This window comes from Struthio camelus, chromosome 1 (genome assembly GCF_040807025.1).
Source record: "Struthio camelus isolate bStrCam1 chromosome 1, bStrCam1.hap1, whole genome shotgun sequence".
NCBI classification, from domain to species: Eukaryota; Metazoa; Chordata; class Aves; order Struthioniformes; family Struthionidae; genus Struthio; species Struthio camelus.
The window spans coordinates 41,033,255-41,056,381 of NC_090942.1; the positions used below are offsets into that span (position 1 = coordinate 41,033,255).

Genomic DNA, 23,127 nt, shown 5'->3' on the forward strand with positions numbered 1-23,127 from the left:
GTCCTAGCTATCTCCTGATGGCACCCAACTGATGTTTAAGAAAATTAGTCTTCCTGAGTCCTAGGATGAAGTATCCCTAGCTAGTGTCCTGTGGCTAGACTTATATGTACGCTATTGCATAAAGCTCTGATATAAGGAGATGAAATGTGCCTTGTAGATCAGACAGGAGAATTTGTGAAATTCTGCACAGTTCTCTGTGTAATTGGGTGAACTGATGGCATTGCAGAGCCTTATGGCTGAAGCAGGCCTGAGGTTATCTTCATTGTGATGGTACATGGTGCACCTCTAAGACCAGAAAATGAGCTGCTTATCACTGTTGCACAGTGTTCAAGTGCTAGAGCTTCCCATCAGACTAGATTTTAGAATATTTTCAGTTGTGGGGGGAATATTTTCCTATTAAAAACATTCAGAAATGATTGAACTGTCTTAGCTGGCTTTAAAAATGAACAAATCCTATCGGTTCAACTTGAAAGATAGTTAAATAAAATATTTGGACATAAAAGGCTTGCGCTTTCAATAGTTTGGCAAAGTGAGTTAATACAGGGTCCTGCAAGCAATAATTAAGGTTACCCAGCAGAGTATTACTGCCTATAACAATATACATTGTTCTTAAACGTAAAAACAAATCTGTATGTTTTCATAGCCTCTTCTTCCAAACCAATGTATTTGAAGGCAACCTTAAACAATGCCCAAAATGATGTGCAATTCATATGCACGTAAGTTATTTTGCAGTTGTCTGAATATGAAACTTAAGAAAAATCTGCTGTAGACAATTTATAGAAAATGCTCCAGGAGTGTTGGATAAACCTCACATAACAGGATTATTTTCAGAATTCCTAACTTCAAAACTTGATTCTCTCCTTCCCCCCGCCCCCCCCCCCCAAACGCCTTGGGATTGTTTAGCCTGGAGAAGAGAAGACTGAGGGGGGATCTCGTCAATGTGTATAAGTATTTGAAGGGAGGGTGTCAAGAGGATGGGGCCAGACTCTCCTATCGCCGTGCCCAGTGATAGGATGAGAGGCAACAGGCATAAACTAAAACATAGGAAGTTCTGTCTGAACCTGAGGAAAAACTTGTTTACTGTGAGGGTGACCGAGCGCTGGACCAGGTTGCCCAGAGAGGTTGTGGAGTCTCCTTCGCTGGAGATCTTCAAAACCCGCCTGGAGGCGATCCTGGGAAACATGCTCTAGAGGACCCTGCTTGAGCAGGGAGGTTGGGCTAGATGATCTCCAGAGGTCCCTTCCAACCTCAACTGTTCTGTGATTCTGTGAGTTATTTGCCCATGATTTCCTTTAAAAATGGCACTGGAGTTAAATGCTTAGAAAAAAGTATTTCTATTTTCTCAATATCTCTTTTGATTTTGGAAGGAGTCACAGAGGAAGTTTCACTGGAGGAGAGAATTTGTATTTTAGGGTAGTTTTTCACCTGTAAAAACTGTTGGGAGATTACTGACATGAAAGTACATTTGAAAGGGGGATAGCTGCAACCTAATAATCATGGAGTGGCTACCATTGGCTACACTTAAAAAAAAAACCAACCAAACAAACAAAAAAACCCCACCATCCTATTCTTTATAGGTGCTTTTTCTGTTTGTCTTGTAAGTGAAGATATTATAGCTGTAAGTGCATAGGAGAATTACGTAACAGGAAAAAGGGATGATGCAATTAAAAGGGAAAGTGTGTATTAGAATAGGAGTGAATGCTCTCCGGTGAAATGAAAGTTCTAATTTTATTTGATGTGTTCACCTACATTACAACTATCATGAAAATAGTGAAGAAGTATACTCAAATAATATATGACTCTCTTCTCCTCCTTCTATTTTACAAGTGAGGCAGTTAATATCCAGACTTGGCCATAAATCTTCTGGTATCAATTTAAGGTGCAGATTTATCCCACCTTATCTTCCTCCACTTAGTTTCAGTACTTGCGGTGGAATTTCTCTCTTCTAACTTTAGCTTCCTAAAAGGTAGTAATCTAGGCCTCCAAAAATCCAATGAAAGAAGTGGAAGAGCTTCATGTATACTTGAGAACACATGCATGTACCAGAAATGAGCATTTGCTCTGTAAATGAATAAGCATACCTGAGCAGAGTGTTACTTTAATATGTGTCTAATATGACAGATTATAGTGTCAGTGTAAGAAGTGTGGTAGCCTTTTTCTCATTTCTAAATTGTGAAGTAAAGTAGTTAGGATAGTTTTGTGGTTGTACTGTGATATTTAGGCATACAAACAGCTATGCAAGAATATATAATCACTAAAACCGCTATCTAATTATGCTTTTTCTGAGCACTGCTTCTCTGTGACTGTAGCAGTAGTGTTTATTGAGATTACAAATTGGAATGTGGTTAGCATATTTTCCTGTAATGGACCAGTACTGGATTCTTACTTTCCTCCTTTCAGTCTGTGTTAGGCCTGTGGTGTGGTGGTTGCCCTTCTCAGTAAAGGGAATTTTGCTTTGTTTACTAGCCATTCCTTCTTCAGGCTCAGCGCTTCTGGGATCTTTCCTCTCGCACCTTCTTTGTCGTGGAAAACTGTAGTCTGAAATTAATAAACATTGACTGAAAAAAGTAATATGTGGAATAATGTTTAATGTGTAGTTCTTAATGATATATACTGTTTGTGTGTAATTCTGTTAGTTTTGCAGATGTTCAGTGTGTGCTTCCCCCCTTCAGATGTTAATCTTTGCCAATTTTGCCTCTAAATACATTAAAGTTATAGTTTTCTGCTTATTTTTAGGGAAGCAGAATGGTATAAGTTGATTTTAGGTGTAAAATATGAAGAACAGAAGGTTTGTGAGCCTTGTAATCTTTGTTCAGGGTACCCTAATTTTGCAGTTATCCTTACACTTGTGAGAAAGCCCTTACTGGGCAAATACCCTAACCTGGTTAAGCTAGACTAAGGCCTTGACCTTGCTTTTAAAAACCTCCGTAAAATACAAGATAAAAATCCCTGTTACCAATTTCAGTTTCTTGTCTAATTTAGAACTTGCTTATATACATTGCCTCTCAGTTTTTTCACCTTTTTTATGTGAAGTCCTGTGCAATATACTTGAGTCACTGAGTTTTAATAATGTTGGCTTTCTCAAAAAAGAAAAGCAAATTTCTTTTTACAATGTATTTGTTCTTTAAATTAGCTATCAGACTTTACAACTATAGAAGTGTGATTGATCCTGATGGACTTGCAAAATTTTACTGTCAAAAATTTTTCTAAAAAAAGTTCTATTTCAATAAGAAATGTAGTGATAAAAGTCTAACTTTCTGAAATCAGATAGATATGGAAGTGGTTAAGGGAGCCTCCATTAAGGCAGCAGAAATGTATTACTGCCATAGACATCATAAAAATGACACATGTTAATCATGATGCAGTTCAAAGGAGTAAACTGCTAACAGTTTGTTTCATTTATGCTTTTGTCTTGGGATGTTTGATCATAATGCGGGAACACTTTACATTGAAAGAAAAGTATGAGTAGGTTAATTGTATTTAATTTTATTTAACTTTTTCTTAAAGCATTTTTTACACTGTCTAACTTTCCTTGGTTAGCTTAAAGGAGCTCCCTTTAGGGTTGTCATGGAAAGTAAATGTTCAGACCCAGAGACTCTCCTGCTCTCTCTGAGTTAAGAGAGGAAGAGCCGATTCTGGATTTGTCATTTTGTAGGTGAGGTGTCCTAGAGAGGAGGACTCCGTATTTAAATGTTGAGTGCCATGTAAGAGAGTGCAGCAGGGTGTCCGCTGAAATGCATTCTGAGAGTATACAAAGAGAAGGTCATTAAACCGTTCTTTATTTACCTGTTTCCCCTGATTTCTCATAGCTGGTCTTATAGCTCCCTATTCCAAGAACATAAAGAAATAAGCTGTGTCTTAGAATTCTGTTTCCCTTTCTGCCCTTCCTGAAAATGCCTGTGTTAGCTTTCACAGGCTATGAATGATATTTTGTCTAGGAAATTGTACAGGAATTGAGAGATTTTTTTTTTTAAAAAACTGTGGGAATGGAAAAAGAGATGAAGGTCTTGTCCAATATGGACTCCTCAAGAAAGTGTCATGTTCTTCTCTGATGTGAAGCAAGAGTTTATGCAAGGAAACAGTTTATGCAAGGTGCTGATTTCCCCTAGAAAGACGTTAGATGGGGAAGAATGACCTAAACCTACCCTACTGTACCTCTGTGGTGTCAGTCTTCCCAATGAAACATCAACCCGCAAAGCGTTAGCTTTGATGCAGTCATGTTTGAACAGACTATTTACAATCATCATCATAAAACACTTTGCTCTTTCCTTTTTTCCTTCATTCACAAAAGCTTCCAGGCAAACAATGGCCTGCCAGCACAGGTATGTGTATGACAGGGACATGAACAAGTAAATACAAACTAAAGAGCTCCTGCAGGTCTCTAAGCTGTGCTACAAAGCTACTGTGAGAATTAGTGGAGAGGTTGGTGGGCAGAGCTTGCTCTGATAAATCTGGAAAGTTGTTTTTTTTGCTCTTTGTTGCTAGACAGGCTTGCAAGCATTGCCTTAGGCTCTAGCAATTATCTCTGATTTCCAGCAAGGCAGCTCAATCAAAGAGCTGCTACATCATGGGGAAAAAAGGAAAAAGAACTCTAAAGAGATCTTTCAGGTAGTTTACTGGGCTCTTCTCCAGCTTACATGTCATGTAGGGAAGCTATTGCTGTTGTTGATCCTTCTCAGTAAATTAGATTTTGGAGATCATAGATCCAATATTCTAGGGATGGAACAAGATATCCTGTATCACAAACTAATTTAAAGATGTCACTGAGGTAAAGCATGGTCTGTTCATGAGGTGAATAGTCTGATGCTTCACTAAGGATCAGTTTGAAATTGCCTAAGTGAAGGTGAAATCCAAGATTTTTTTGTATAGGATATCTTTTTCTGTATCTCTGTTGAACATATCTATCCTTCTTTTGCACAGCATTCCCAGAAGAATTTTTATGTTTTTGATATGGTTTGTTGCCTACTTAAACATGGCTATCGTGACAATAAGCAAATAGGTAGAAGGACAGGTGTCACCTGCAGTTTTCTATGGAAAAAAAAATAAAAAAGTAACACTGACATGGAAAACAATGTAAAAAGTCACTTGACAAGCTAGTAACCCAGTGTAGAAACGGCTTATTGTGACAGGTCTGCAAAATGGGTTATGGTGAAAGAAACTTTATCCGGGGAGAAACTCTTCAATCTGTCCTCTCGCATTGCTCTATGCTCCTCTAAGTTCTTTGTTCTGTTTTTGTTCGGTTTATATCTCTATACCTGTCTGATCCAAAGTTGATTCTCTGATATTTTCCTATCAGTCAAATAATTCCTCAGCTTCTTAAGGTTAGTTCATTTCCAGGAGCCAGCCTCACCCCCCCCTGCCCTTTTCTCCCCCCTTTTCTATTGGCAAGTCATGAGTCAGGCTGAATAGCCATTATAGTAGGTTTATAGAATTTATTTCTCTAGGAATGACCGGAGTTTTTTTTAAAATAAGTCTTATGTGTCTTGCTTCTCCAAGTTTAGACGGAGAAACAGAAGCCACATTCCTTACGTTCTGCTCATAAAGAGTGAATGAAGGAGCCATTCGTTAGAGTTCAACTCCAAAATTTGCTGTTCTAGATAGTAACCAAATATGCTAACAATTCCCTGTAACTTTTCGTTGTTCGTGTTATAACTATCACATGGTTAGGGTCTGTCTAATACTTATAAATATTCGTAGCAAAATATCTTTGGAAACCCATTGATAATATTTAAAGGAGGGAGAATGAGAATAACTCCTGTCCTATTAATTCTGGTTGTCAATCTTTGTTAATACTGTCAGCCCCATTTCCACTCTTTGTTGCTTTTAGTGTTTAGTAGCGTATTATCTGAGATTACTGGCGTCCTTTTTTTTTTTTTTTTTTTTTTTTGCCCCAGTTGCTCTTTATGTTTCTGTCACTAGTGACTGAAATGAATATAGAGCTTGTCCAGTGTAACTCAAAGCAGACTGCAACATAAACTATTGTTATGCTTTTTTCAAATACATTAATATGGGACTATACTGAACTTTAAGAAAAATTGTTTTGCATATAATGTTGTAGCTTAGGATGTGTTCAGAAGTCTAGATAGCTACAAGACCAGAGATTACACAATTTATTAATTTTTAATTGATTTGTCATGGAAGGTTTTCAAATACTTTTTGATCTTGTGTTGTTACAGGAGCTATTTTTAAGGGACAAAAGGCCAGCAAATATGTAGCAAGAAAAATTTGAGTATGAGGGAGTCTGGGGATGATGCCATTGGGAGAACTTATTTTAAATATTATATGTTTTTATATTTAAATCTATGCAAGTGTCTTATCCCCAACATTAACTTTGGAGCATTTTTGAATGTTTTATTATGCATACATGTCTTTTAATCTTAATTACATGTAGGCAGTCTGGAGGATCTCTGCGTGCTCATTCCTAGAAGCTTATAATTAATTTTAAATAAAATACTTCATCAGAAGAGTTTAGCATACATAGTAGCATTTGTGATAATGAAATTTGATGTAAAGCTGTAAGTATTCTAGTGTACCTTCCCTTAAAAGAAGGGCTCTTAATTTAGTGTAAAGCAATCAATCACTGTAGAGCTCTATTTATAAAAGGAATGGCACATTTTCATTAGATTATTATACTTTCAGACATATCTGTGTGTACGTAAGAAAGCAGACTGTTTCTTTTGCTGCCATATTACTGGTGCCTCTGAGGAAGTGAAGAGTGAGCTTTTTACCTCAGGTCCATCAGCAAAACTGTTACTGTGTTCCAGTGTGTAAAGAGACATAGGCAATACCGCAACAATAATATGACCTAAAGAATTCTTCCATAATCATCTTCAATACATTAAAAGTCTAAGTTTGCCACTATAAATCTTTTGATTTAAAGAGCGGAAAGCTGAGGAGCTTTCTGACTTGAGAACCGTGCATATTTACAAAACCTTTTCAGCAAATAAATAAGCATTGTGTTGTTTTTAGTTACTTTGGATTTTCTGTTTTGGAGTAAAGAGAGTTTTCTGATCACAAGCGAAATAACCTAGACGCTGAGCAGCTGGAAGAAATGTGCAAGTTGGTTAATAGACAATGCTACATTGTTCCTATAAAGAGGAAAAAATCAGGACCAGCTTTAGCAGGGGGAATTGCAGCCGTACTTTTACACGTAAAATGCAATTAGTTTTTTGTAATTTTGCTTGATAACCATAGGTATTCTGCAGAGACTGAAATGTTCTGTGAATAACTGTAAGTAAGTTCTAATCTGTTTCCCAGTGTTGAAACTTGAGCAGTAAAGTCCAAACTTTTAGCATATCTGGCCAATGACAGTTATGCAGGTGGGCATTAAGTTATATTAAAAAAATGCTATATTATTTAATGTGGAAACCATCTTTCTTTTCTCAAAACTGTATGAAGAGTATGTTATTTCCAGGGATTTTATATCATGATGCTTTGCTGTCTTGAATTTTTTTTTCTTTTTTGTTTTTTTTCCTCCCTTGCTCAATATTTAAAATGAGGAGGGAAAAATAGAAGGAGCGAAAGGAAAAAAGCTCTTCTACAGCTCCTTTTGAAAAAGCAACTTAATGTTCCGATTTTAACTTCAGATGTTGAGAAGTAGGTCGTATAAAAAGAGAATAGAAAAGAATAATTGAAGGACCATTAGTAACAGATTGTTTTAAGTTGACGTTTTCTAATAGCCCATTTTAAATATTTCACTATGAAGCCTGTCTATGTATTCAAAAACTTGTTTTCTACGTCTGTGCTGCTATTTTGAAGTGTGCCACAGAAACTCTTCTGCGTGTCACCATACATCTCTTGCTAGTCTGTTCTCCTCACCCTTATGCACCCTCTTGCTGTCTGCTGGCTCTTCAAAGCTGTCCCTCCCCCCCCCCCACCCGTGTGCTGCTGTTGAAGGCTGTGGTTTGGCTAGGTGAGCGGGAGTGCACCAGCTGTGCGTTGTGTTAATTTATGAACCTGGAAGTGCCTTGTGATAATGAAAGCGGTTATCTGCAAAGTGCTCTCAAACCAAGTAAACAAAAATATTAAAAATATTTTCAGTTACTTTCACTGACGGTAGGACATTTGTTTGCCAGCAGAACTGACAAGTGCACAAAGCATTGTTTCGTGTTTTTTGACGTAGTCTACAATAGGTATTTGTTGAAGTCAAATATCCTTGTCTCTCTAAGGAGCATACACAGGTTAAAGATGAAGGCATGTCTCCTTTTAGTAGGTCCTGCTTAGGAGATACGTAATTATTTATCATGAACTGCACATATATTTTTTCCTGTTACTGCATTACTATGAAGTTGCTGTATTAACAACCTAAAAATAAGAGCATTTAGGGGTTGTCTTAACATCTGTATTCTGTAAGCTTAAATAGCTATGAATAAAATCCTTGAAACAGTCATAGGATATTGTATTGCGGTGTTGGGTTACATGGAAAGATAAACATATGTCTTAGTAATGGCTGTGTCTGGGCTATGCTTTTTGAGTAGTTTGCACAAAGTAGCTCTGCATCAGTATGTCATTATGCTAGACTAGCACAAGTAAATGCATGTAGCTTCACATGAACATGTAAAGTTAAAGTGCTTAAAGAAAAGTTAAAGGAAACTTGGAGAAACTCTAATAGATTGGGGAAATGAATGGAATCTGATTTCAGTGTAAAACATGATTTAATCACAATGATGTACGTTATTAAAACTTCAAATAAGAAGCGGTAACACTTGTGAAACTGATGTGGAATGTGCTGGGTTACGTGAATAGTGCCAGTTTGTTCATGACTCCAAGTGTGCTAAAGCTGAATTGTCAATTTAAAGACAGTTACAATTCAGTTTCCATAAACACTATACCGAACAATATTTGTGGTATACAGCCTGTTTTAAATACTGTGTCCAACAGTTAGAGAAATATGTAGTTGACTTGTACTACATCTCCGTTGAAACTTTTCAAAGAATGTAATACTGCTCTAGTGATACTAAAAAAAAAAAAACAAACTTTTTTGCAGGTTGCTCATAGATGTAATGATTCTTCTATCTTTGAGATGTGCCTCACATGTATGTTCGCACAGAGAACCTTGTATGCCCACAGCTACTTGAGACCAGAGACCCTGGCAAGAAAGATCTGTTCTTTGTGATTAGGGTTTAGGTGAAACATTTTGGTGCCGTCCAGTTTGCTGAGAGCGTTTTACTATTTTTGATTTTCCCTGAACTGAAGTATACAGTTTTTCACACTGTTTTTGGCCTTCAAATCTCCTCACCCTACTTATCGTTGGTGTTTCTGGCAGTGGATTTGATGGTTTCTTCAAGTTGTATGTGGTATAGGGCCAAAAGATGATGGCTAAATGCAGAAACTTCTGTTTACCCTTTTCTTTAATAGGCATCCATCTCATGTGCTGTTCAGTTGGCCTGTCTGGGCTTGTGCTGCAGGCTGCAGATTCATACAGTACGTTAGTGGGTCTCTGTCTTCCCCAGATCATCTGGGAGTAAAACAGTTTCTCTTCACACTATAGGTCTTCTGCCATCTTTTTCTTCAGAGAGAGCTCCACCCCAGCTATGTGACAATGCCTGTTCTTTTCAGAAGTTCTTTTCAGGAGTTGTAATATCCTGTTTATTCCAAGCAGAGAGGAGAAGGGAGCCATCCCATGCCCTCCTTGATGTTCTGCAGTAGCTAGAATATTCTTTGCCTGATCGTGTGGCCTTCATGAAGACAGCTTTGCTTTGCTGCAGACCTCTGCTTCATCTGCTGGCGAAAAGAAAGATCAGAAGTTCCACGTTCCTAAGAGGGTGTTTTTGGTACTGCCTTCATGTCTGGTTGTCTTGCCACAAACAGAGAAAGTTTAACGGTTGGAGTTCAGGGATAGCCATGCTTTAAAAAAACAAAACCCAGGATATACAAGAATACATGGGCATTTCAGCAAAATGCTTGTAGGTGTCATAGATGGATTTACCTTTTGACAAACCTGTACTGTGTAGTGCGGGTTTAGTTGATCTTTCATCCTGTCAAGGATTCTAGTTGACAGTGAAACTACTGAGCATCTTGTATTTTGCCTCTTTACTAAAAAAAAAAAATTGTTTTTTAATGTGGCTTTCATATTACTTGAAGACTTCAGCTTGTCCTTATTCTCTGTTCCGACTCCCAGAAGAATAGTGCTGGTGTTGAAGACTTTGCAAGCATTACCTCTAGTATCTATGACCTGACTATTTTCCCTCTGTTGGTATCACTGTAGGTGCTTCAGCAGGTTCATGTTACCTTGCTTTGTCCTCCCTGCCTACAGTTTCCTTTCTCTATATGACAAGCTTTTTATAACTTTCTTTTTTTTTTTCGGATCTGTTCCTCTTATCCTTGATATATTAGCCAGAAGTTTTAGTCATGTTACTGTCCTACAATTCATTATCTTGTCCTTTCCCAGAATCAGAATGACTATAGACTATAGAACAGAGGAAGTTTCATTGCCCTGAAGAGGGAAAAGATTTTATAGCCTGTTCTTTTAATATTAAAAAAGAGGAGAAATACAGACTCACGTTAGGCTTAAGTGTTCATCTTTTCCCTTCAGGATAGTGATTCTGGCTGTTATCTTGGCCATTCAGTGATTCGTGCATCTCTTCCCTTCAGGATACCCACATGGAAATCATAAGCACGCACCACAGAGAAAGTATCTGTTTCATAGTGATGCACATCTACTAACAGTAAAAGATCTTGCTGACTGGCATTTTTATGGCACCACGGTGTGGTGGTGGGTCTCCTTTCTCTTCATATAATGAGATAATGGTCTCTCTTAAGAGACTCGAGAAACTGTATTATTGACTTGAAACTTCTCTTCATCTCACTGGAAAACAGAACTTCAAGCCAAGTGCCTAGAAATTTTGTCTAAACTCTATCCATTTGATGCAGCTGATTGGGGTGATTCTGGACTCAGCACCTGTGAAGGCTTTTCTGTCTAGGTGGATTCAGACCATTAGGTCTGGGTTCCCTAGATGCTTTTCCTACCACTAGAGTAGGATGTTCTTTAAATGTGATGTCCCTTAGAATTGTCTTCATAATCGGTTACTCCTTCTAACTATAACTCCCACTTTGAATTAATCTTAATTTAATATAGGATGGGATGGATAAGGCCTTGTAGTTTAGAATTGCTTTCATCCTAGGGAAGCAGAAATAATACATCAGCTTCCTGGAACTCTGAGTAATGTGAAGTGTATTGCAGGTCACCGTCTTTGGGCGATAGTGATGGTGTGTGTCGCAGCAGTACAGCAATGTCAAAGGACAAAACATGGTGAAATCATCTCCTCTTTATCAGGACGACCGCATAAATTAACATGTAGGGGTTTGGGTTTGTCATTAGTTCATTTTCTAGGTGTTCTGAATACCTTAGTAAAAGTCTGAGTGACTTCATGTTTTCAGTCTGAGTGGGAAATTTGGAGTGTTTCAGAGATGGTTATCTAGAGATGGGGCTTTGCCAACCTTTTGTGCATTCAGAGAAAAACACTTGAAAAGTCAATTCTCTTAATTTTAGCCCTTCATCTTTTGGCTACTAAAGACAGGAAAGTTACTGTGACTTAAATGGTTCATTCTCTTGCAGATGAGCCTAAGCAATACTGAATAAGAAATTGTGGTATTTTTTCAAAGATTATTGTGCAGAACTATAAAACATGATCTTTGTGTTTACAAAGCAATAAAGAGAGAAAATTTCACATGCTTTTCCCAGTCTACTATAGGAAGATTGTTTTCTTGTCAAAATGTTGTCCAAAGAGGCCACGAGTATTCATTCTTGTAGTTGGTCATAGTAGGAAGACTTTATGTAACATCTGATCAAAGTGGATCAAAGCAGTATGTTTGGAATACAACAATTAGATGCACGTTTTTGCAGTGATATTTACTCACTCTGTTTTTTATCTATTTAGAAGATGTGTCTAAAATCTAACTAAATTTAATGCTGTGTTGTTTTTAGTCATCTCTGTTGATAGTCAGTAGTCTTCCCATAGGAAATTCACTCTTACCGATGAAGTCTGCAATGAATATACTTATCCCAGATACCGAGGAAGATAGCGGTTGGTGCAGAGCAATGAGAGACATGATTTTCAAAGTTACCTTGTTAGAAATACCATATGAGGAAGAATTAGAAATGAAAGATAAAAAGGAATGATCAAATCATACAAGCTAATGAAGAAATTTAAAAGCAACAAATTTAAAAATGATATTGAATGTGAACATTGTTAGCCAGAAACTGTACACCTGCTTAGAATTTGATGACCTTGAATTCCCATCTGTTACTCTTTTCATTGTCTTTTGGTGGGAGGGGGAAAAAAGGTAGGATCAGGAACTCTGTTATAGGAACCTTGTATTATAGAGTTGTTTCAATAATAGTCCTGTAAGTTCCACCAATTAGAAGAACTTTTGAAATCTGTGGTCTACAGGGAAGCCTTTTTTATAAAGATAGGCATGTATATATATATTTATGTGTTTATATATTTTTATGTTTTCCCCTTCATCTCTCAACCTTGGCCAAATCAAAATCTTTCCTCTGCTAGGATTGTTCTGTCATCTACTTGATACAAGTGAACAGGAATTCAGTTGTAAGGCACTTTGCAGCTTCCTTGAACTCGTTCTTTTTTTTTTTTTTTTTTTTTTTTTGGTGTGTATCTGGTGACCTGGGCAGAAAAAATGAGGAGAAATGTGAATAATATAAGGATAATCTCGCCATTAATATTTTAAAGCTATTAATTTAAACGTTCCTGTGTATTTTTCTTTGTAATACTTATGCGGTGAATTTTTATGAATGGAAAACGCTACTGTATTTTAGATGGAAAGAGCAGTCATCTTTCTGGTTTAGTTCCTGAAAAAAATAAAGGGGGAACTGCTAATAGAACAAACATCTGTATTTCTTCCCTACTTTGTTTTACCTCACTGCATAGTTGGAAGTGTTAGGTGCTGCCTTTTTGATATTTCTGTGCTTCTGTATGTGTCGAGTATGACACCCAGGTCATGAAGGAGAACTTGTCTGCAAAGTAGTGACAGTTGAGCTTTGATAGCCCTCACCCACTAAAGATTATAGTGGTAGTGCCTATGGGAAAAGATAATGCAAGATAATGGTTCTTTTGTGTTTAATGTTTGTTTTTCTGCTAACTACCTTTGGTGTAGTTGTTTTGTGCTCCTGCCAAACTTCTGCACCTTTGAGCAGTTTCTAAATCCCATTTCTTTGTTTTAAGTGCAGATTGTTGGTGTCTGTTCGAGTTTTATCCTGATTTACTAATGGCAATTTAGAGCTGTTCTAGACTAGCATAAGGTACAACTGAAAGAATATGTTAAAGCATAAGTAAACGTGCTGTAGGTAAATACAGTAAATGACGCGCTTTGTTTTAGTCTCTTATATGTGGTTTAAATGAATTTTAATTGGTAGTTGCATTTCTTGGTGACGCGTAGAATGATAGTCTCTTTACCATAAGCCATTAAAATTATGATACAACAACTTTAGGATTACCGATTTTGTTCTAATCTGTAAGATCATAACACATTGCAAGTATGCTCAGCTAGATGCAGTGCATGAAGCTATCTTGTTTATATTTAATTGCTAGCAAATTCGGAATCTGGTTTTGCCTAGCTGTGTAGGCTCCCTTCATGGTCACTGGATAGAGAATAGTCCAGAGGGTGATTCCTCACATGATACTTCTCTTGAATGACTACAAAGCAAGCTTAAGAGTTGCTTTTGAAAAAGCAAGGTTCTTCATGCAACTGTCTGTCTATGGATGTTACGCGTTACTGCCAAAGAGCTTGCAGTGCAGATTTACTTGGTTTGGTGGAAATGGAAAAGGACCTCAGTACCTAGAGAAACCTTTTCTTATTTATTGTTTAGCATAAACATAAATGGAAAGATATTTATGTGTAAACAGTGAAGTCCTTAAAATGACATTAAATGGTTGGGATTAAGATCACTGATGAACTGAAGATTCTGCAGATATTTAAAGTTCAAGCGATATAGGAGTAACCTGAATTTGAAGGAAGATGCTGAAATGAATTTTATTTTCAACTATAACAACAGCAAAGCGAAGCTGAAAATATTCACACTGTATATCAGTCCAGAGTAATGACTAGGAGACTGCGGAGAAAATATCTTTCAAAGTGGCTCTTCTACAGGGAAAAGTACAAGCATCCTTCTGCAGTATTCAAAATGAAAATATTAAAAGTGCACTGAAGTATCACAAATAGAAGTAGACTAGTTTGGATTATCTGATCTTGCTGGAGAAGAAATATTATACAAAATGGTATATATGTGTGTGTGTGTGTATATATATATGTACACACATTTTTCTAAAAAAATTTTCAATATAGGCACTGTTTTGACATTTTTTGCTGGAATTTGTAAATTAGATAATGAAACTTTCCCAATAATGAAATACTTCCTATTGTCCTCACTATATGTAACCTAGGGACTCAGCATCTTTGTTGTAGATATTTATTAGTCCATGTTAAAATTTGGAAAGTTTGACGTAGTATTTTTCCAATTTTGCTGACATTTAACGTATACACCAAGCCTAGTAAAAATATATGAAAGCAGTTGTTTGTACTATCTGCAACGTTGAAATGTGACTACATCAATATGGTTAGTATACAGTATTTCTGAAAATCAAGAAAAAAAGTATTGAGGACAAGCTGATGGTAAATATGACAGAGTCAGAAAATTCGAACACTTTCTCAATACCCAATTTCTCTTTTCTTTTTGTTTTGTTGTGACTCTTACTTCTCTTTGTCCAACTTCCTTTTAAAATATACTTTTAGGGTATATGGTCTTTGACTTTTTTTTTTTTAACCTTTTTAAGCAGAAAGCTTTTTCTCAGTTTCTTTCAAGTTGCATGATGCTACGTTCTGTTGCAGGCACTACAATTGTTAGAATGGAGAGAAAATAATTTTGTTTAGGCTTTATAAAAACAGAACTTAGGGTGTAGATCAGACTTCACTTGGGTATTGCTCTTGAAGCTTAAACTGAAGGAGATTAATACAAAAGCAAGGCTGCGTTAAAGCAATTCAGTGTCCTCCTGTGATGGAGCAGATCTGAATACGGAAGAAAGAGTAGATATTGTGTATCTTAAGAAGGGCTTTTGACACACTCTTGCACGAGATGTATAACTAAACTGAGGAGATGTGGCCTACACTGAAGCTGCTCTAAGTTATCTGGAAAACTGTACTGTGAGTAGTTTGCTGTGAAACGGTAAGGGTGCATCTTGGTAAAGGTTTCTCCATTCATTTTCTTGAGTCTAGTGCTTGTCAATATTTTCCTAAATTATTGGATGATAGAATGGGCAGTAAATGTACTTATTTTGCCTAAAAAGACAAATACAGAAAAGGCTATCAGCACAAGTATATAATGAGGAATACTGGTTAATTAGCAGGGAGCAATCTAGTGCTTGTGCAGTGTAAGCCATTCAGATCGGTACGTTGTTGTTGAGAGAGAGGGAAGCAGACATTGTACCAGGATGTGTGAATAGGAGGGACTGTATGCAAGTCATGATGAAATACTACTGCTGCATTCAAAAATGTTAGAATCTCATGTGGTATACTGTAATTAAAGAAATATATGGGCCGTTAAAAAGACCGAAGAGAAACATGGGTCCAGAAAACATAATCCAGAAGCAAAGTCGGAAAGAACTTGCGCTGTTCTCCTCTAGGAAGGAGTATACTACCAAGAAGGGAGTTGAACCTCAAGAATGTTAAAGGAAAAGGAAAGGAAAAGCTATCCTTTGCCCTCTGGGAATGGATAGGATTATTGTGGATGTTTGTAGCAAGGATTTTTAGAAAGTGGAGGGAATTTGTAGTAACTACAGTCAGACGCTGGAGTAGATTGCTTATAGAAGTCGTGTAAAGTCTGTCCTGCGTCTGTGAGCTGGTAATTGTTTATCCAGAGATCACTGGCTCCCACCTTCTGCAGAAGTCAAAGCTCAACAGGAGCCAGGAACTGTTGTCATATCCAGGAGATGGTAATAACCACTAACTTCTCTTGAGTATGAGGTATGTCTTTGATAGGCAGAATTTGCCATTTCCTTTGTAATTCTTAAATCAAGAAATTGGCATCTAATTTAAGAAAGAAGAATATAGCTTGATGCACAGTTTGGGCCACAGAAATGCTCATTTTCAATAAAACATGGAAAAAAAACACTTTAATGAGGTATAATTATAGTGGTTTTAATCAGTTTAATCAGTATATTGCATTATAATGGCATGAGGCATCTTTCTTCCCCTGGAACTGAACACAAAGCTTCTTTGGTGTAGTTGGCTCACGTTGTTGGGAAATGAGAGGGAGGAGGTGAAACTGGGCTACTTTTCTGGCATTGCCAAGAGAGGCTTTGCAACTTAAGTGCTTTCCCTTCTTGCAAGGGAAAGGGGAAATCTAGTTCTGTGTTAAAATTATGATACTCAGTTAACTGATTATACCCTAAAGACAGTTGTTTATGCTATGACTAAATTTATAGTAACTATTAGGGGAAGGAATATAAACCTCCCTCCCTAACTTCTATTATGATTTTATTATATTTGCATGTCAAATATGGTGCACGCTCCCACCAATATGTTTTACTGGATGTAAGATCCATTCCACATCTAGCAATGCTGAATTTAACTAGATAAAGGAAATTCAGGACTGTCTGAATGGTTACAGTGTTAAAACAAGTACTTTAGTATTGTTAAGTGTACAGATATTGGAACGAAAACAACAGCCTTTTAAGATGAGTAAAGAAACCTGCATTACTAAACATGGGTGATATAGTCTCAGTTTAGACCCTATCTAGAAGGGAGCCTGCCTGGAAGTTTTGTGTCTTACAGTATCAGGGCTCTAAGGATTCATACCCTTGTCAGATGGAAAGGATCATTGTATCTGTAAGGCTTTTATAATACTCTTCAGATTGTTGTAGCAAAAGTAATTCTTAAATTAAAAAATAAACACGTGGGTTTTCCACAGTAATTTGTACCTTTAGCATTACACTTCATATTGTTGTAGCAAAAGTAATTCTTACTTACCTCCCACCTCCCTCTCAAAAGTAAGAATTGTATGTGGCTTTCTGCAGTATTCTGCACCTTTTCTATTCTGCCTGGTGAAGAATCGGCTATCAGACACATCCATGTTCCACCTGTGCCAAGTCCTACTCAAATGAGTCTGTTTTCCTGCTTGCTGCAAATGCCACAGAAGGAATGGTGTCTCCTGATCATCTAGCTTAGGTGCTTGACAAATAGGGAGGCCAGATATCTTTTATGTAACCAGAGGAATCTGAAACTTTCTGTTGACTTTGGTGGTGTATAATGACTTTACAGCCTTTAGAAGTGAAAGGAGGAGATCACAGCCTGGCTGGTGTCCTGCCGCTTCTTGGCAGGACGTGACTTGACTCGGTGTGCACCAGGGTAACACAGACGTACCTGATACAGCAGCCTATCCTGATTTGCTTCCTCTCGTACCCTCATCACCAGCAAACCGTGCTTTTGCTTGCATGGTGCAGCCCTGATGCTGGGTCCACACCTGAGTAATTCAGGAACTGCAGGGGTAACTGCAGTGGGTCTGAGAAACTTGGTGTGAAACTTCTTTTTTCAGGCACTCGAGTCCTTGTGCAGTGGTGGCCCCTTTGATAGGCCCCTAGTGTATCGGTGCTTCAGAGATATTTTGAATTGCTTAAATCTGAAGAAAATGTTTTACAAAATGATTCTATATGGATTATTTAAAAAGTCTACTTAGAAACTTTGCAGCTATTTTGCGATGAACCATCTAACAGAAGTATTTTGAGAAGGGACAGTGCGAAATACTAGATCAAGTTTCATCATGTAGCTGCACTGGCCACAACTGGTTATGCTGTGTGTCTTTTGGGCAACACTCTTAGCAGTTTGAATGTGCCCTTTGGCTTTTTGGTGCATGTAGTGCTAAAGTTACATTTTTGCAAAACCTGGTTCTTTCAATAGCACAGTGTCCTCTGTTCTTAAGACTTGAGTGATGTGCTCTTCTCCTATGTAGTTGTTTGGTTCTTGCACCAGTTGAAGCCATAACATACCAGTTTTGATGATCCACAAAGATCAAATGCTCTGCTTTCTTAGCTTTTTTTTTCCCTCCCATGGTTCCTTCAGAGAATCAAAATTACTTTCAAGAACTGTTTTTCTTTCCTTCCTTCTCTTTGGATTTGGAAGCATGAATTCTGTGCTTCCATTTTCTTTTTTTACTTTTCCAGTCAGCTCTGAAAACGATTGAGGCATGAATTTCTACTTGTTTCCATGCTGTGACAAAGGTGATTTGAGAATAATTTCTATATATCTTGCAAGGAGGCAAAGTTCCATTTAGAGTGTCTAATAGAAAGAGCAGACCAATATACAGGTTTTATTGGGGTTAGCAGAGAGCAGTATATACTTACAGCTCAAAATATTTTGGGGGGGGGGGGGGGCATTTGTCTTGCCCCCTCTCTTTGGGGGCACTTTGGGGACATTTAGATGTCTTGCATAATTTTCTTATGAGACTAATTCTGGATTATTTTTACAGTAACTTATCTTTACAGGTTGAGGGCACCTCTACTCTAATCCTGTCCATTTGACAAAGTATCTCTAGATACATTAGAGATCTGTAGTTATATAGTTCATGCTGTGAACTCCTTCCTTTATTTCGAAAAAAGGCTTACTACTGTTTCATTTTTAGGTCTCCAAAATACTGCTACAGAAGTGAAGTTTTGACAGTTACTGACTCTTGCTTTAGTATGTGTGTGATTATAGCTTTTTACTTACTGCATTTGCTTTTTGCTTTAAAGCTGTTCAGAAACTTCATTTTTAACATTTTTATATTTTTATTCAATGCATAAATGTTTTGAAGTGGGTGTTTTTTTAGTTCATGGAACAATGAGAATAATTTTAGCAAGTAACAATGTGTTTTTACTAATATTTTATTAATCTACTTCATTTACAGGAAGTGTTCGTCAGTCAAAATTTGCTTACCTCAGCAGAGACAAAAAATTAATGGGCAAAAGTACAGTGTATAGGTAGGTAGCTGTTTTCAGTGCACTTAAGGTTCTTTGAGGAGAACCTTATTCTAAGGTAATGGCGTAGTAATCAAAACATAAGATTTTATGCTTTAAAATATTTAGGCAGTGGATTCAAAGATGAATATACTTCAAAGCCACTTTTCTTAAACACCTCATGTTTCCCACTTTTATAATGAGACTTTACTTAGTTTAAAAAAAAAAAGAAGTGGAATGATGTGTGCACATGTGTATGCCAGAGAGAAACTGAAATAATAACTTTTAATAATTTAATTTTAAAAATGTTGGAAATATTTTTTCAAGACATATCAATAAAATCTTTCTGATACTTTTACCAATTTGGGACATACCTTCCCGAATTTAAATTGAAGTTTGGACATCTTTAATTTGCTAACTATCAATATTTTACTAATTTAATGCATCTAAATGTAGTACAATAATAGTTATGCTTCAATAAACTCCTTTCTTTTGCCATATTCTCTAATCATAGTAAAAATCGGTCAAGGTTCCATGACTGTAACTTTGCATCGGTGGTGTCATACAGGGCGGATGGATGGGTTCGGCGTTTTGGCATATGGCTAACACTTGGATTTTATTTACCCACCTAAAAAAATAGATCCTGGACTAAAACTTTCTATATTAATATAGCCTATTTTGCAAATAAATGTTCTTTGGAATCTCTTGTGTTCCTTCAGCTCAAATGGTAAGGGCAAAATAATCCCTTAAAACAACTTTTTGTTGTTTAATCGGAAATATATTTTAATAGACTGTTTCCTAGATAGCATTGCATTTAATTCAATAAAATCATCTTTGCAGTGGGAAAGTGTAGTTTTAGGATCTTTTTGTACTGCCTCAAAATCACTAACGTAAACAGTCAGTGGCTTTTAGTTTTTATTGCAAGTTTCACAATCCGTGGTGCCACATTGTGCAGCCAGTGTGGCAGAAAGTAGAGAAGGAGAAAGGGTGACTTTTAAGCCATTTTAAAAGTAAACTTAGCTAAAATTGCTGTTAGGAGAGAATCATAGTTGGTAAACTAATTGGAGCCTTCAGTTTATTGAAAAAACTTCTGAATGTGGTAGGAAGGCGCTAGAAGTTAAAAACATATGAGTTAACTTTGTGTTTGCCAAACAGCATGTTAAAACAGTCTGGGCATGTTCCCAGTAACATGTCATGACATGTTTAAGGCTCATTAAAATAAGACGAGCATAAGAGTCAGCAAACCTCAAGAATAGCTTGCTTTTAGTGACTGCTCTGTTTTACATTTTGGCACATATGTGTTTGAATTTAATAAGGTACTTTGGTTAGTCCTAGAAGTCATTTTTTAAGTGTTTTTCCCTTAATTTGTCTCATGTTGTTTGTTATGCCCAGTTATGATTTAGTATTTAGATGTGACTGTGGACTTTCCTCCTATGTACTCCTAGCTCTTGAACCAGAATTTCTAATTGATTGGAAAAAGGTTATGGTTGGCACCAGTTGATTTCTTGTTCCTCAGAATAATTTGTCAAAGTTTGCTTTTGCTTCCCAAGGTGGTCTCCGTGTTGTTTTGACTTTCCTAGAGCAAAACTGGATAGGTAGTGTACCTCCCCATTAGAGAGTGTGCCTTTTCACAGACAGTTACTGAGAGTGGTTTTTGTTTTATAGCGTGCTTCTCTTCAGTCTCCCCTGCAGTGGCTGGAAGAAGCTGTGGTCTGAACAGCCTGTTGCATATTACAGTTTCATATACTGGTGAAGGCTTTGTTTTGTGAGCCAGCACTTAGAGCACAGCAACAGAGTAGACATAACGTTAACAGAAGTTTGAGAAGCTGCAGTTCCAGATATCCTTGATAGCAGGAAGACGAGAGCCACGCTGACTTAGTTGCTGTGACAAGGAAGGCAGGTGACTATTCTTGTTTAAGAATGAATTTATTCTAACTTGGTAATAGAATCACTTCTTGTAAGCTGGAAAAACTTAAAACAGATACAGACAGCAGGGCATGGGGGTTAAGGACTGGCATAGCTTGTGTGCTCCTAGTCACGTGATTCAGGAGTGGCTGCTCAGCCTGGCTTATTTGAATTTGGACTAGATCTGATACTTTGTGAAGCAGTACCAGACTGACCTGTTTTGAAATACTGGATTCATAGATTTGTGAGGTCATTCATTTATTGACAGCAGTCTTCAGCTCTGTTCCCTCTGAAGTGTTAAAATGGCTTTATCTTGTAGAAGAAGCCTGCTTTGGTTGTGCGCCCTTATCTTTCAGTCTAACACTTTTCATATCAAGAAATTCTAGAGAATCCTCTAATAGAAAATTATACCTAACGTATGTTTTGTTTCCCTTTAAAGTAGGTATTTTACAACAGACCTTAGACCATAGGGGTGCCTTCATGAAAATGTTCTTTTGTTTGCATTAAATCCTCGAGAATAAATGTGCTTCTTTGCTCAAAAATGAGGTAGACGTATTTCAGAGACTCCCATTTAGAGGATCTTTCAGTCCATATGAGCACATACGGAAAAAGACAAAGTGTAAAATTCAGCTTTCATATAAAAGGCAAGACTAATTAAAAAAGTTAATGCCCTTTACAGAGAGGGATGGGAGAATCCTTGCAGAGAACAGCACATGTGCTCTTTTCTTGATGAGAAGAAATGAGCAAGTATCAGTCCAGAGCAAAAGATCGGATGATAAACGCTAGAAGTCACTGAGCTTCCAAAGGAATTACAGGCTTTCTCCTAATTCCCCCCTCCCCCCAGCAATTTTTTTATCACTATAAATAACTGAGATTTGAAATAATTTTCCTCTGAAATTCTTCAGAATTATAGTAAGAAAGCAAGCTATTAAACTGGAAAACAATAATAAAGGGAGGAAAATAAGAGCCCAAGGAAGTACTCTTTACCTAGAAAGCAGAAAGCCATAACAATTTCATTTCAATCTTTGTCAGTTAAGTGGAGTATGGACTTCACAGTGAGTCCAGGAAAAATGAATACTTTGAGGATGCAGAGAATACTTTCTAAGTTCGCTGGGTCATAATATATTAAAAATCTTTTGCAGAATTTATTCTGAAATAACCTGAAAAGAAGAAACTTAAAATTCTTTTAAAGTTTCTGTCTTTTAAGATAACTTTCAGTTCTTCAGTTTTGTCTGTTCATCTAGGGCTGTGCTTGCTTAAACCAGCTATCTAAGCATTTATCCAAAGCTGAGCAAATTTATCTTTTAAAAGAAACTTTAACTCATGTATCTTTTTTCTATATATATTCTTCATGGCTTGCTAACAGATTCTGGTCCTTCAGTGTTATTTTCTCATAGCACGTTTATTTTAGTACTAGATGTATAGATTAACTGGCATTGTTCAATAATTTAAATTTTTCCAACTGAAATTTTAGACTGAAGGTTAACACTTTATTGAGAAGCATGGCGGTAGCAGTGATTTGGGTCTTTTTAAGATCTATGGGCTCTTTTGGCTCTTATGGATTCTTTTGTTGTTGTTGCTGTTCTTTCACATATTAAAAAAGATGATTCAGAAGGTAAAGGAAAAGAGTATGGGCTGGTTGGCAGTTCATGCACTGTGAAGTGAAAAATGGGATGGTTGAAGTGGTTACACCTTGAAGTGGTCTGCTGGGAGAAAATGGGGCATCTAAGTTGCTACTCTTACTCTGTTCAGCCACAACTGGGTGGCAGCCCCTAGGGGAAGGAACATGATGAAAGCTTAAGATGGTAGCCGTATCTGCCACCTTAGTTTAATCTACCACTGCATTTTATGAGTGCCATATTATATTTATTTGATATTGTTGTCTGCCGTACAACAATATATCCTTCCAGTAGCGTGAATTTGAACGACAGGGTGCTTTCCTCTCTTCCTTATTTCTTAGTGCCTTCATATTCCCACTTACATTTTCTTGGCAGTTAAGGATAATATCTGTTGGGGTTGCTGCTATTGCATTGTCCTACCTGTTCCCCTGTGGTGTGGTGTTCTGTGACCATGTAGTGAAGCCACCTCAGGGAGCAGAGTCTCTGGAAATGTAACTAGTCAGCCAAGAGCAGGACTGTGACAATAGCCTTTGCTGCTGTGACACCTTATGCTTTGTGAAAATGCTGCTCAGCTAAGCTAGTGATGATTCAAGCTGTAGTGAACTTGGGTGGTGGGGGGGGAGGTGGACATTCTTCCTATGCAGCACCTTAATGTAAGA

At 37.2% G+C, this 23,127-nt stretch overlaps 1 protein-coding gene across 7 annotated transcripts in view; it reads left to right on the plus strand.

Moving 5' to 3' along the window:
• CNOT2 (CCR4-NOT transcription complex subunit 2) overlaps nucleotides 1-23,127 on the plus strand; it is a 94,987-nt gene that overhangs the window by 13,375 nt on the left and 58,485 nt on the right. For 3 of the 7 annotated variants that reach the window (XM_068935539.1, XM_068935513.1, XM_068935547.1), the window contains one exon: nucleotides 18,896-18,968. The exons of the other annotated variants lie outside the window; for them this stretch is intronic. The gene's annotated coding sequence lies outside the window, so the exon portion shown is untranslated. The remainder of the gene's footprint in view (nucleotides 1-18,895; nucleotides 18,969-23,127) is intronic. 7 annotated transcript variants of the gene reach the window in all.